The sequence below is a fragment of the Colossoma macropomum genome, unplaced genomic scaffold, assembly GCF_904425465.1.
Source record: "Colossoma macropomum unplaced genomic scaffold, Colossoma_macropomum, whole genome shotgun sequence".
Lineage (NCBI taxonomy): Eukaryota > Metazoa > Chordata > Actinopteri > Characiformes > Serrasalmidae > Colossoma > Colossoma macropomum.
Genome location: NW_023494791.1, coordinates 6,187,059 through 6,203,314, shown reverse-complemented (window position 1 = coordinate 6,203,314; position 16,256 = coordinate 6,187,059). Strand labels below are relative to the sequence as shown.

The 16,256-nt window shown below is 39.5% G+C and overlaps 1 protein-coding gene across 1 annotated transcript in view; it reads right to left on the bottom strand.

Moving 5' to 3' along the window:
* Nucleotides 1-16,256, bottom strand: part of LOC118810153 (CUB and sushi domain-containing protein 1-like) — a 597,007-nt gene that overhangs the window by 109,407 nt on the left and 471,344 nt on the right.

Genomic DNA, 16,256 nt, shown 5'->3' with positions numbered 1-16,256 from the left:
CAAAGTAAGTTAATTAAATTTAACAAATGTCCGCAAACTGGACAGATATCGCAATGCAAGAAGTATTTTAAAGATATTTCATTTTCATTCTCCTAATTAGGCCATCAGCAAAAATGTTGTAGACTACAGTAATACCAAGGATAAAGGAACTGCTGAGGTTCGGCGATGTCATGTGAGAGTGATTTAAAGTTGGCCGATTCATAAAGGATAAAGGATCTGTTTACCGTCCCCAAATTACCCTAAATCACCCTAATCGAAACATTGCTGCATGGACATTCATGTAAATGTTATGCAACGAGTGCCACTCTTCTGAAAAATAACACACTGGCTGCATCCAGAACTGCACGCTACTATAAGTAGTATACTAAAGGTGGTGAGCTATTTTTAACATACAATTTCGTAATAATAAGGGGCTTTGGATGCAACCATTGTGCGGCTGAATGGCAAATATGGCACCAAAAAAACAGACACAAAAAAAACAAACAAAAAAAATGACATTTTCATTTTGGTGTGGGGTGACATCTGTTGTCACCAACGTGTGGATTAAATAATTGGGTCAAACTGAGCTACATTTTAGCAGTTAGTCTTCAGGTCGTAAACAGTCTTTCTTCAGGCTTTTTTCAATTAGCCAGTTTTCTTGTTACACTACTGTGAGGTTGATTCGAACTAAATCTTTTACTGAGGGAGCTCCAGGTTTGGCGAATTATAGAAGGTATTTTTTGCCTGAGTTACAATTTAGCAGATTACTAATAACTTCAGACATACTAATCCATCTTAAATAGGGCTTTACTGGCTTTTGTCGCTACCTTACCATGAGGTCATTTCAAACAGAATTACTCATGTATTCCTAATCCTACTAGTAACAAAGGAGCTCCGGGTCCACCAAATTCAACCAAAATCGATGACACTACCTAAACATTTTTTTGGGGTGGTGACTTAACAAAGGACAAATGTGGGTCCTGAGGCAACACCAGTTTAAAAACTCACTGCTGTAGATTATAAACCTATGCCATTTATGCTAACAGTCCAATAATGTTGAGGCTTACTGATGAACCTGGAGAGAACTTCTAACACCACTGTGTTCTTCTGTGCTGGATCCTAAATCTCTGGTCAGCCCAGCTTGTCATTTTCTTTCAAACTAAGAGAACCCTGGACTACGACCCCTCCCAACCCCCCACCACATGCCCTCCCACCTGTGATCTCTCTCTCTCTCCTTGCTCCTTTCATCCCCCCCCCCACCCTCTGCTCTTTGCTACAATGATCTTCAATTGAGATTCTCAGCACACCAGGCCTGTGCTAAGCCTCTGGGCTCTGGCACCCACTGGTCTGCTCCTTCATCTGCTCACAATGCCTCCGTGAGCACAAGGCAGGGGGGTTTGGGGGGTTAGATGGACGGGGGGAAAAAAAAGCCAGGGATGTCAGGGATGCAGCTGAGGTTTCTGGTCGTCTGCATATCAAACTCCCTCCTGCACCTTTGATCACATCACCTTCACCCATGCTCTCCATGCGAAGGCTGGGAGTGAAACACGAAACACTTGGATGGATGCACACACTAAAAGCCTTTACACATGGACAGAATTTATTCATGTGATTTATTTCAATGTCAGCAACTTAATTTAAATGTGTATAACTGATGTTCTGCATTCTATTTTTTTGCAAATTTTCAACAGTCAGCGCTTGCATAACATGAGTGTGCACAAAAACATAGTAATGAGAAAAAGTCTGAGAACTTTAATTATCAGTTAAAATGGCCATTAAGTACAAGCTCAGAATTAGAAAAAATGAGTAACATTTGTTTAACAAAATTATAGAGAAGCCTCCAACACTATGTGTACTATTAAATCTGTCAGTATTTAATTTGCCCACACTTTACTGCCACTTTATCTCTTCCATCCTTCCAATCTTAAATCCAAACAGCTATAACTGCATCTTCCCAACAAAAGCTGCTCCCAAAGATCTGACTGACATTATATTCCCCTTCAAAGAGACACTAACATTCACACAAACAACTACCTAAACTCACCTCAGCTGCCTCACATATTTCTTTCTGATGTGCATCTCAAATGACTACAGGAATCTTCGTGAAAGGAGAAATTTCCTATTCTAAAATGAAGATTTCTTGCAAACCAGGTGTTAACTTTTGGGTCATAAGCTTTATTTAGGTCTGCATGAACTATACTCATCAACTTAGTTTCTAGTCAACACTAAACCTGCTAGCTTGAGTCTCGTTTAAAAGGTTAACAAGCACACAACAGCCAGAGTAAGTTCTCAGTTAGTCTAAGTGGACATTTACAGAGGCTATGTATAAGATTAGTGCATGTACACTTTCCTTTATATACACGTAGCACTGTCTGCATACTTGTACACCATACAGAGAAAAAAAAAACACCTTTATAGCGTTTACGGACATGAATGTAAAATGTTCATGGTATATCAGTCAATATTATTTCTAAATACTTTTCTCTTTAATAAAATGTGTAATCAATAACATTCAAAAAACTTCTTCCATCTCCACTGGTCCTGGCTGCACTGAAGCGCCTTGGCAGAAAGAGCCTTCAAAACAAATGTGCATGTGAGAATGTACAGTGTTTTTCATTCACAAAAACAGTGCCGTGGAAATAACTCACTTCGCATATCACGTCGCGCCTCTTCTGGTAGTGTTAAAAGAAAACGCAGGCAGAAATGAGGAAACGCTATACTTGGTGCCACCTCAGCTGTAGGGGCTGCTGCTAGCTTTCTGCCTGCTGCCGTGTTCTTGGAGCCTTTTATCAAACAATCTATGGCACGGTACTGGCCCACAGACCAGTGGCTGGGAAGCTCTGGCACAGAGAAGGCCATTACAGAATTAGCATATGACTGCATAATGTCTCATGTTGCAGAGCATACAGTGGCCAACTCTATGTTATACATAATAATACACATAATACTCCATACTATATGTACTAATACATTAGTTTCAGTCTAAAAAAACTGATGTATTAGTTTAAAGAATGTGTGAGATTTGAAAGGTTTGATGTGAAACTGTGAGATCTGGCCCCAAAGTGTGAGTTTCACGGTCAGTGCATGAGACTTAAGAGTCTGACTTTATACTTGTAAATGTCTTCATGACAATTAATTTTGTCCTTGTTTGAGTTTCTGCTGTTTAAAAACTAGTCAATTACACTAAGCTTCAGTCAGCTAAGACCATGGCAACATAATCTGTGCTATTTACATGCTTAGCTTAATTAGACCAGTAGTCCTAGACTTATATTGAATCATCGGTGTGCATGTAAACATAGTTAGTGTCTGGGCAAAGTGATACTTGGATGTCTTCATATATATAAATGATGTGCAAACAATTATGACATAACACAAATAAAAGTACTCTGGCCAATGACTTATTGTTTAATCAACAAGTAGACAGTCTATGGCCGGCTATTTGCTTGATAAGGCTTAATATAAAGACAATTTAATAAACACCTAAAAAGGTTACAAAAAATTAAAAAAGGTATTATAATTTCTGTTTTACAGTAATGACATCACATCTACACCAACACCTGTGTTTACAGGCTGGTTGCAATGCAACTGAAGAGCTGCATGTGTCATGTAGACTCATGTAGCCCTGGAGTTTTCCCATCATCAGCTTTTCTTCTTCCTACCTCTGAGGTGCTCCTATGCTTGGCTCTTATTATTTTTAAATTATTTACCATTTTCATAATAAAGCAGTTTGTACGTAAAAGAAACCTTCCAGCTGAATAGGTGCTCGACGCACACCTTAACACAGCATAAACTTCCCATAATTACTTTCAAGAGCCTCTCACATTAAGGACGCTGGATTTTTGACATTTTGTCCCTCTTTAAGTTGCTCATCTCGTTACTTCAAACCACTTCCTCATCCATATTAAACGCGCGCACTGAAAAACTTGGCTCTTCCCACTGACATGGTGACGAGACTGAACACTGACATTAACAAAAGAAGTGAATTTAAGTTTCGCCTTTAAAATCTGAAGCAGACCTTGGAGACTAAAACTAGCAGACTTCTTCAAACCCGACGAACTTCACATTGTTGCAAAATAGATTGTCTTGTTGCGTGTCACTGGCCTTTTTGATGCACGCTCGCGTTGCGAAGCCCGTGAACTGAAATGTCAGCGGAACAAGCCGAGAGATTTAGCCAATATTTATGCGGAGAGAGAGCGCAGAAAATGGGACAAATTATCATCTCTGCTTCTGCTTCTCGGAAAAAAAAAGCAACGGCAGCCGTCAAAAGAGATCAAAATAATGTAACCTACATAGACTAACACAGAGCGCATGTGATACACAGGCTATTCCTGGACTGTGAGTTAACAATTGATCTGTTCTGTGGTTAAAGTATGACACTGGTTATGTACTCAACCTTTTCTTATCCAGTGCGTGTCACGGTCTGTCATTGAGCACAGATTTGATCAGCACTGCACACACCATCACGATGCGCAGCTTCGGTGTGTGTGCTATTGCATAAGTGCAGTTCGCTGCAGGAAAGGTCTCTCCTTTTATAGCAGACAGGCAGTTCATTGTGTGTTGTTAGCAGCAGGGGCATCACGCAAACTACATTTTTGGGGTGGCACCATCCTTCCCTGCCCTCCCCCCAGCCTACACACACAAACACGAAATGTAAACATACATATTGCATTTTAAGGTTTGAAGATGAATTTGCTCTCAGTTAACGTTAGAGTGTGTTCTCTGTAGCAAACTGAGTCACCTAGGTTACATTAGACATACGTGTATTACCAGTGACCAAATTGCAAAGGAATTCGAAGGCCTTTTCTGATATGTCAAATATATTGTGATTAGAATGCTATTTGGTATTTGTCTATATAGAACAAAGTATACAAGTCTCTGTAGAAAAAAGTACACAACTGTTTAAAAGAATTACGAATTTAGGGTTGCTGGTGTCAGGTTTAGGACAAGACAGTCCAGTTCTAAGCTCTGTTGTCTGGTGTACAGTTGGTATGTTGATTGGATGGTTGAGTCTCACTCTAAATGTATTTCTCTCTCTCTTACACACACACATGCAGCATTCTAGGCTTTGTGATGGGATATAGATAGTAATCGATTGACGTCACACTTCTTGCCGCCCCCATATTGTTGACATGCTACCGGTCAAGGCGGTGATGACAGCAGCGACAGAAGTGCCCCTGTTTGTTCATTGTTCGTCAATAATGTATCCAGACAGATAAAATATAGCTGTGATGTCCTGCATTGTTCATGGTTATAGCAAAAAACAGCAACAAAAAAAAACTAATTATAAATTATAAATAAGCATTTATTGCATCCTGGCTGTCCAACATCATGAGGAGAAAGAGGCTAAAGAGCTCAGCCAGTGAAGGACAAATCTTTGGATAGCGAAAATAAACAAGAAAAACCTTCAGCCGTCTCCCCATAACTACCACAGTCTGCCCTCATCAGTCTGTCACAGACAGACAGTTAGGTGAAGAAGGAATTATGCAGTTTTGATCATTTTCGAGTGTTGAGAAAGTTCATGATTGACAGCTGACGCTGATCGATGATGGACTTGCAATCTGACCAACTATGCTTAGATCCCTTATGTTTTAGCCAGGCAATAAACACCTAAAAAATAGATATTCAACCTCGTAATAAATTGCAAGGTACTGTCGGTAAAGCTTCAAAGATAACCGGAATACCTCTTCCTTTAGCTGACTTTGTTTATATTCAGCGCTCTCTTGAGTTTTAATCTTAAGATTCCTCTCATCCAGTGTACCATCTTTTCCAACCATGTTCTTTTGGGAGGCGCTATAGATCTTTAAAAACTAAGACAACCCGTTTCAAGAACAGGTTTTCTTCTACTGTGATAAGGTTACTAAACTCTTTTGAGTAGTATGTTTTCTTATAGTCTGTTCATAAGATTTAGAGCCTTTGTAAGAGCGCACAGATGAAATTACTGTGTATTTGTTCATGATTCTCAAATACTAAATGTTGTATATTGTCTACTGTATTGCATATTGTTTATTATATATGTGCTACATTGTATGTTTACGTGTATTGTGTTACAACAGGGAACTACATCTTGATACAATTACCACCGAAATGAATTGATTGGAAAAAAAATCAATCAATTAATCAATCAATCCGATTAACATCAGAGCGTTAGCAGGGCTACGTAACTTAAACCAACGTCAAGCTAACACTAACACCAAACATCAAACATTGGCACACAGCTATTATTCACTTTTGTGATCATGACGACATTTGATAGTGTAGCTGATGGTACGAAAGACAGAATATCACTGACCCTTCCACAGACCAAATAATTATATGATTCTAGCAATTTGTGTGCTTTTAGCTCCTGCGGTGTGCAGGCTGATGCAGTATTTAAGGTAATTATGGATGAATGGATGTTTTTGGAGGCAATAACACATAATTGGAACTCAAAAATAACTTATTGATTTGGTACGGATCAACACCTTCAATCAAACTGACTTTCTTGATATCCTGAATGGAAGCCAGAGCTGGCACTGACCGCTCAAACACATTATGCTGATGAAACATCAACAACATCGCCAATGAGAATACTGTCTATTATCCACCAATAACAAGTGATCATGTCACCCTTCATGGAGAGGAGGCTATGTTTCTACCGCACATACCAGGTTTTAAATGGAATGGGATGGAGCCGCGCATTACTGTGATAAAGACGGAATGGTCTCACTACATAAAGTCAATCCTGTAAGTTACCAATGTGTTAATAATTTGAGTTTTTTTGGTTCTCTTCCTCACTCGTTTCACTTTCCAGAAACTGAATGTACAATATATTAATATAGTAAGTTGTTGTTAGTGATTTATTGGTTGATTTATTTACTTTTCCCCAAACGCTGGCCTGACAGTCAATGGGCATGATGCCACTGGTCAGCAGTGTGTTGTTTGGGGCCAGGCTGAATGCAGGGAGAAATCCAGCACCCCATGTGTTCAGCCCTCGCATGGACTTCATGACAACAGATGCGGCGCCACCTGACCCACTCTCATCCACGAACACAGACAGACGAGCCACACACACACACACACACACAGAAGGGGGGGACAGACAGAGAGGGAGAGAGATATAGAGAGAGAGAGAGAAAGAAAGAGAGAGGGGGAAATGAACAGAGAGTGAAAGAAAGACAGAGAGAAAAATGAACAGAGAGAGAGAGAGAGAGGGAAATCGACAGACAGAGAGAGTAAGAGAGAGTAAACAGGAGAGAGAGAAGAAAGGAGTGAGGAAAAAGAGGACAAGAGAGTGAGGGGAAAGTGAAAGAGAGAGGCCTGGGGTGGCGAGAGAGAGCGAGAGAGAGAAAGAGAAGGAAAAGAGGGAGAGAGGGGAAAGGGAAGAAGCAAAGAAAGAGAGAGAGAGAGAGGAAGAGAGAGGGTAGGAAAAACCCAGATGACACAAAGGGAGAGCGAGAGACAGGGGGAGAAACAGGAAGAGAGAAGGAGAGAGAAAGAGGGGAAGTGAGAGAGAGACAGGTGACTGAGAGAGTAGCAGCTGAACAGCAGAGAGGGAGAGAGAGAGATGGGAGAGAGAGAAGGAGAAAGAAGAGAAGAGAGAGAGTGAGAGGAGGGTCAGAGAGGGAAGAGGGGAGACAGTACTAACAGAGGAGAGCAGCACACTGCTGTATTTCTGCAGTTTGAACAGAGACAGCGCTGCACACGGAATCACAAACGCAGACGACTGTCTAAATTGAAATCACGCTCTGCCCTCGCTCAGCCTCTGGGAGGCGCCGTTCTACCGCTCTGCGCCCCCCCATACCCCCCCTTTACACAGAGCCATGGAAGATTCCTCATTCACCAGCACTGAGACAGTCTTTTAGTTACTATGGAAACGAATAAAAGATCTGTTTGGGTAAGAGGAGCTGAGAAAAAAAAGGTTGGGGGGAGAGAATCCTTCATTATTTAAAGGAATCTCACCCCTTTCTAATTAGTTTTGTCTAAAAGCCCAAGGAAGTGGCTCTGAGTGCATCAGCATTCTAAAAGACGAGGAGAACGAGATTGTGAGAGAGAGAGAGGGAGAGAAAAAATCTCAGCCACGTAAACGTCCACTAGTTCCTCATTGGGCCGCAAGTGTGAAGTAAAAGCGCTGTCTCTCTCGTCTCTTATTAACCTGCCACAAACAATACTAAAACACACCTATCTGATCGCCTCGCCTTTGTTGAAGTGGCTCACGCTTGTTAAACTGACTGGAGACAAGAGGCCTAACAGGCACCTTATTGATTTTATTTGGGAGGATTCTGCCTGAGAACGTGCAAACTCCCATCAACCCTCAGTCATGACTAGGCAATAGAACAACAGGAGAGAAATGTTTTTGGAAGAGAACGCGAGAATGTTAGGAGGGTTTTTTTTCCCATCTGAGACGGCCGTCGCAGGAGCGGAGCTTAACATTCAAATGGAGTCTCTCCTTGTCTCCCTCTTCCTGATCTGCATATCCGCCACAAGACTGCCTGCCTTCTCTGCCACTCTGAGCTCTTTGGGGGTGGGGGGGGTTGAGGTTCTTAAAGCAATGCTGCGTCTGTCAGTTCAGATTCAGAGACCTAACTTACATTGCTTTTACATTTTTACTGAAGGGTCTTGAAGTTTGAAATTTCATTTTGGAATTCACTGACGTGGGAAGTTTTTAGGGTCAGTTGATCTAATCTGGATTACAGCGATCTATGTGTATATATTAAACTGTACAGGACTGGCTAAAAAAATATGATTACTGGAAGAAAAAGAAGTTTTGTTTTTTGTTTCCTTTTGAAGTGAAAATGTAAGAAAAAGTCCCCCCAAACCCCAAACATATCCTCTATAAAGAACAGACTTCGGCATATTTTAATGCACAATTACTGTTTATTTGCTATGCAAACTTTCAAGCAGCACTGTATACACACACACACACACACATCATATATACAGATACATAATGAACGCTTGAAAGTTTGTGATCCCTTTACCAGTATGTAAATTTCTGCCCTAATACCTAGAGATCAGATGTCCTCTACGTCGTAACAGCATGGGTCCTGCCGAAAGACTATTACTGGAATTAATTATTCCAGACCTTAATCCAACAGAAATGTTGTGGCAGAACCCAAGATATGGTGTTCATGCAAGAAGGCCCACCAAAATACCACAATTAAAGCAGGAACAATCCAAGATTCCTCCAGGTTAATGTACTGGGCTGAACAACATTTGGATGGGGTCATTGCTTCTCAAGGGGGTCACACCGACGACTAAAAGCAAACAATCGTTTGTTCAACAAACTTGTTCTATTTGTTCAAATATTTTTAAATTATTTGTTTTATAGAGTTCTTTTTGTCTATTGGTATTACTTATATTAAGATCTGATCACATTTAAGGACTCATGTATGTAGAAAGTTATGGTATGTTTTATATTTTATGTTTTTTCCCCCCAGTAGGTGATAAAATAGAAATTGTGCACTAAAATGTGCAGAACAATGCCATATTTTGTGATGTGGTAACTTATTTTTACGTAGAAAAAAACAACAAAAATGTTATTTGACCAGGGGAGTTAAACATTTTGGGAATCATTTCAGTCTTCTTCTGATGAGCCTGCGAGTTTTGCAGCTCTAAAGAGATTTATCCACACCTGATCTGTCATGTCTAATAATTATTTACACTGAACAACTGAATGATAATTGTGAAAAACATACAAAGATAATTGCTCTTGCTTTGTTTAAATTGCTTTTTGTAATAATAACATTGCCAAAACAACAATAACAATAACAAAACAACAACAAAAACATTATCATTATTATTATAATAATAATAATAATAATAATAATAATAAGTCTAGGTTTATTTACAGTAAATGGAATTTATTCTTAAGGGGCCATCTTTTTTTCCTCTACCACCTAATCAACACACCTGACTGACTGCACCCTCTACTGCCTCTCTTTTATGTACTCATTTATAGCCAGTTGGGAAGAAATATAATTTTATTTTGGATCTTCCTTAATAATATTAAAAAGGACCAGTAGTCCTTCAGTGGTCAACACAACTAAAGCAGTTGTGCTATACCGGTTGCTGCTTCAACTTCATGTGTCTGAATTACTTTGGAAACCTGTGATGCTATACCACTGCGATGAATTCTATTGAAATCAACATAATTCCATACAATTTGCATAATTTGCATAAAAATTTTCATTGACAAAAAGCTAACACACGTGTTACAGCAAGCAAGTTCTGTTTATTTCTTTGAGCTCAAGCCACGGCTGTTTTCAGCTGGAAGCTCTATTCTGTCTTTGCTAATACTTACAGGTGAAACTGCCATTATTAAGAAGACTTATGAAAACACAATTTAGGGAATTCTTTACTTTTCCATGTGAGGATAAAGGCACCAAGCAGTAGTACATGATCACTCAATGAACCCGAATGTAAACTAGCAATGTTTTGTTGATGTGTTTTTGGCTATTTTTAGAATGATCATTTTGCTAAGGTAATATTAGCTAGCTCGATTATTAGTATGCATGCTATTTTCACCATCACTCTACTTTTCTGCAGTTAGTCAATTTTAGTGTGCTTATAAACACAACTGTGGTCACTCCTGAACAAATTGGGGGTCCACTGTGCATCAGTAACTCTTCTGTTACATTGTTAAATGTATTAACCTGGCCTATGGCTTTAACACACCAATTCATGTCTTTCATGAATTGTGCCGAGCCGTGGATGAAACGGACAGAAACGGAGAGAAGGGCTGCTGTGCTGGTTCCTCTCCTGCAGATGACACACAACTGATTTCTGAGGAGGAAAAAAGTGGCAGAAAATATGAAGAAATGGTCCATGAAAAAGAAATATTTGCTTTACGTTCTCTTGGTTTTCCAAGTGCCTCCTCAATGCCAGTGAAAGCTTTTTTATATACCTGTGTGTTTGGGAAAATAAAGCCGGACACCCACCCCAGTCGAAGTCCGCCCGTCAAATCCTCCTGGCTTTCAGCAGGCTGTTTAGGAGCATGCACCTCTGCTGAAAGTGCCAAAACAAGCTATTTAGCTCATTAACTTCTCCTTTAAGCTAGCACTATTGATAAGGGAAGGCCATTGTGGCTGGATATAAAAGCGCAGTGAATCACCAGTGCTCTATGGACTGGGTCAACCAGACTCACACCTCTCTGTTAAAGTGCTGTGAAGAGGGGGTAGATGAAGAAGGCTGAAAGAATTAACCTCCATCTCCAAATCAATGAACCACGGCCACCACAGGCCTCTCCTACAGCTATGGACAGAACCGGACAAAGACTGAATGAAAATGATCACAGATCTATGATGGCAGGGGAGACATTCTACAGAATTTAGCCCGAAGTGTATTTATTAATTTGTATTAAATAATAAATGTACCAATGACTTGGATTTGCCTTTATAAGGTAACACTCCCTTTGTCTGTAAGAGCCTTGAGACTGAAGCTTTGGCAATAGCTTTAACTAAAAAAAGCACCTAATAAGCCCAGTTATTTATAGTTACTATTAAAACTTTAATTAACATTTGGTGTCAACAGGTTGCCACACGGTAGCCTCCAGCACTGCTCTATTGTTCTGTTGCTATGACTGCATTAAAGCCAGAATAAGACCACAAAAATCAATAGTAGATGACGTTTCAAATTCGCACTCAGAAAAAACAAACAAATGCTAATGGTCTGTTACCTCAGCTACTATCCTAGCCACACTGGCCAAATTTACATGCAAAGATTTTTGCCAATCCGACTGAATACATTCCGATTATAGATTAAGACTGAGGTATTTATGTGCTCACTCTACTCAACAATCTGATGGAAAATCTCTGTTTACATGCTCACTACAAGTAACCCAATCCAAAATTACGTGCATGCGTAGAGAACCGCTTAGTGTAGACGTTACCAGTCAGCGTGAGACAAGCAGCGGTGTCTTTGCCAGAGTTTTTAGCTGGTGCGCTTGTGTTTTTGATTACTTTAAATTATGGCAGACTCAGGAAAACGTCCTTCACATGTCCTTATTAAAGAAGGCCGAGAGGAAGACGTCGTGTTCTGAGACACATAAGCTGGACGTCCGTCCCACCGGCGTCTTTTAAAGCTCAGAGCATAAACTTCGTCTCCTCTGCACACCAGTTTCTGCTCCCGCCATGTTGAACATTATAAACTTTCACTATGACGCGACACACATGATCAGAACATACTTAAACTTTCCGACTGGTGATGTATTTAGATACACGTGTTCAAATGGCTATTATTCTTCTATTTAACTGATTATTTACAGGATTATCCACCTCGTTCAATTGGATAGAAACTGTATTCCGAATGGCCTCAATCGGACTAGTCTATTCTGATTGAGCTATTAGTCAGATCATTAACGGATTATCAGGCAGCATGTAAACGTGGCTAATGTTACTAAAGCTGCAACTACTGAATATTCTAATTTTTGAATCTATTCTATTATTATCTCAAATACCGGAATGTTCTACAAGAATAGGGAAAGCTAAAGCTGTGTGTTTCACTAAAATGATTAATGATTTTCTTATTATTCTTATTGTTATATTAAAATATTATTTTAAAATAAATATAAAGTGCACACTAAAGTTTGCAGAAAAAAAAATCATAGTCAAGTTGTCCCTTGTAGAGGAGGTGTTAACTTATTTTCACTTTGCAGATGACTGTATAGATAATATCAATTAATAATTAAAAGCTTTTGCCTGGCAGACACGGACAAGGTTGAGGTTGTGCCTGTTGTAAAAATATCACTCAGACTGCTGGGCTAGAATGACTCAAGACTGAGAGCCACAGCTCAAAGCACCGCACTGTATGGTGCAATGACTGAGTTCACTTGAACTGAAAATGTTTTTTACCTCAAATGAGTACACTTAAAACGCCCGTATAATCCACTTACTTCCAGAAGTGCAAGTCAACTGCACACTGTCCAAAGAAAAAATCAATCCCACAGTGCACTCCAATATCATTACACTCCTTGTGACTTTATTGACGCTCATAACACCTGCGATCATGCTGGGGAGTAGGCTGGGATGAGTTGGTTTCATAGACCAGTTTTCATCAGAAAAGCTGATATCATAAAGCTTTAAGTGTTGCATAGGAATGTCTCCAGAAATTCTTACATTTTGTTGAATTATGTCTGCTCACTGAAACAAGCAGAGAAATTTTACCAAAAAATATAGATTCAAAGGTTTCAACCGATACCACATTTGTGTTTGTGAGTAGGAAAAGAAAAATTTTATTATAATTTAAATTTCATGATAAATTACTCTTGTGCAAACAGTCTTGTTTTGCGGTAAGAAAAACCATCCTTTATATTTTTGCAGTGTTTCTGTCATTTTATTTTAATTAAAATAATTCAGACGTGTAGACTTTAACCTGTTGACACAAACTGTAAACTGAATGTAAATCTGATTTTAACATTCAGACATTACTGACAGTATATAATATTGTAAAATGTTGGTGATAACTCTAATCTAGGGTTAACATACACTATATTAGGTCTAGTCCTGTACTACACAGTATGCCAAATAGAGATTCTCTTTTGCAAGGAAAATACAGTCCAGGACAAGTTTTATCCAGACTTTGTAGCATTGATGCTCTGGAGCAGCCGTACATGAACTAAAGATTACCATGTCCAATGACAAACGTAAGCTAGAGAGTTCTAAAGCCCTCAAGCATTGGGCTGTGGAGCAGTGGAACTGCATTCTTTGGAGTGATGGAGTTGAATTGAACATGTCCCTAAACTGAACATGTGCTTTCACCCGTGATCGACTTTTTCAAAGGTAGGAACAAAATGTGTTGCCGTCAACCATGCCAATGAAAAACCTATGTAGTGTCATTTTCCTCTTCCCAATAATCATACAGAACCAGTGGTTTTGCATACCGCAAATAAACATCAAATCTAGCTTTTCTTGTGCCACAACGAATTATGTGCTAGTTCCCTCAAGAATGATGCATCATGTACAGTATGACACAACATCAGCCGTTCGGCCCAGAAAGCTCGCCTCATAAACAGCACCCTGTGGAAGAAAATACGTCCCCGCCACGGTGACGACATGTGCATGGAAGCCCAGGACGGCAAGGTGCCAAGCACTCCATCAGTGAGGACAAATGCACAAACGCTGGCGGAGTGTACAAATGAGGCAGAGCCTTGGAAAAGCATCAGCATCGCAGCACTGTCAAAAGAGGTCACACAACCGGCGCCTGCTGGAATCTGCCCTGCTTGACCCTCAGATTGGGGTCAATGGTGTTCGCAATGCTAAATATATTAGCAGCGTGGCACTGTGTAGAGCAACATAACCCTGTTGTGTTCTCCGAACGCTCTGGGTTTATGAGGTAAGGAGAATACACAGCAGGCTAAGAGAAGGCTCACTGTGAAGGTTAAGATATTGCCATTGGTATACAATGAACAACTCAAAACACATTTACAGAGAGTAAATATACAACACTAGTGAAAAGTATAAGTACACAAGCTGAAATCTATTCTTTTTTATAACCTGGCAATGTTAAACAATGAAAATTTCATTCATTCATTTGCAGATTACAACACACAAAACAAAACTCATAACTGGAAAAAAGTTCAAATAACAAAAAACAAATCTCTTTGCACAGCAACTGGGAGTCTGAGAGCACATAACTGTTCTAGCTCTCTCTAAGTGGTCATGCTAGCTAACACAGGCATCTGTTAAGTGACATAACAAAATTAGCAGTTACCATTGTCCTCCAAGCGTATTGAGCTCCAAAGACAATGCATTAACAGCTGTTTGAAAAGACGTGGTGGAGCTTTATGTGTCTCGTACGAAGTCCATGTTTGCCTTCACTCTCCCAACTTGGTAGCATCAAGTGAAATGGGCAGATCTAGCTAATGGGTGATTACTTGGATTGAAATTTTTGTAAAAACAAAAAAAACAAAACAACAAAAAAAAACAATCTCTGAATCTTGGATGCCTCAAAACAGGCAGCCTTTTATCTTAATAACAACTTGAACCCTGAGGTTAAGTTCTAGTGGGAAATTACCCAACATGCCTTTACTTAAGGCTTGGGAACCCATTACACTGAAATTTACAAGTTGATTCATAAATTATTAGATTGGTTTAGATTGGTTGATATTGTTTAAAGCATACGAGGGCTTCAAAAAACAAATATTATGATCATGTGTGTGAAATGATTAATAATCAGTTATTAGGCTTTTAACATAGTCTGTAAATGTGAAAAAGAACTAAGGATCTATTGCCCAAGAGCTAAATTAGCACCACAGGAAAATGTGTGTACAGAATAAGTTGTATTTTAAGCTAATTAACCAGCTATATGTAGTTAGCTAGATAATGTATGTACTACTGAGACAGGATAAGCTGCTAAATTTTTAACAGGTTTCTGAAGTAGCAGCTAAATACTCCCTTTCCAAATTTGAATAATACAGGAACCAAAATTTGAATAAGAGGCTATCTTGATCTTTATCCATTTACTGACCATTCTACAGCTTCAGAATCAACACCAGCATGTTTTCTTTTATAGTGGTTGAAGGTGGAAAGTTAGTCAGACTTGCATATGCTGTATGTGACTGCTTACCTTTAATTTTAAGAAAAATGTTCCCAGACTTCTATTTGTAAATCTGAGCCACAGTTGTTCTTTTTCTTTCTCTATCTGCTCACACAGGTACTACATGATATATTTACACACACACACACACACACACATATATATATATATATATATATATATATATATATATATATATTTACACACACACACACACACATACTGAATATTATCATGAGAGTAAACTCTAGGTACTGCAAGGAAGAGACACAAAGATGTAAGCGACTGGGCCTCTCTAACAAAGGAGCTGTCATATCCTCGGATTATAGGGTTCTCCTGGTGTGTTTGTGTGTAAGGGCATTAGGCAGAAAAAGCAGCTGAGCTGGGACTGATCTGGCATACAGAAGACTGTTTGATACCAACTCTGCTGTGTGAGAGAAAAGGAAAAAAGGATTCAAGAGAAATGGACAGAGTGTGTCAAAGAAAAGTACGGGGTAAGAACCGGGAATGGAGGGGCGTCCAAGGAGATAATATATGAGAGAGAGAGAATAGAGAGAGTGAGTCACTTGTGAGTGTCACTTGTCACCTCTCGAGCTGTCCCACCTGTCAATAGGGCACAAAAGAACTCAGCCCTAGGCTTTGCAAGGCGATCGTCTGGCTCCCCCCGTGTGATTCAATAGAGGCAGCATCCAAACGCACTCTCTAAAACCAATGAATAACACTATTGGCACGGTGAAAAAAAGAAAAAATACGTGGAACAAAGAGCT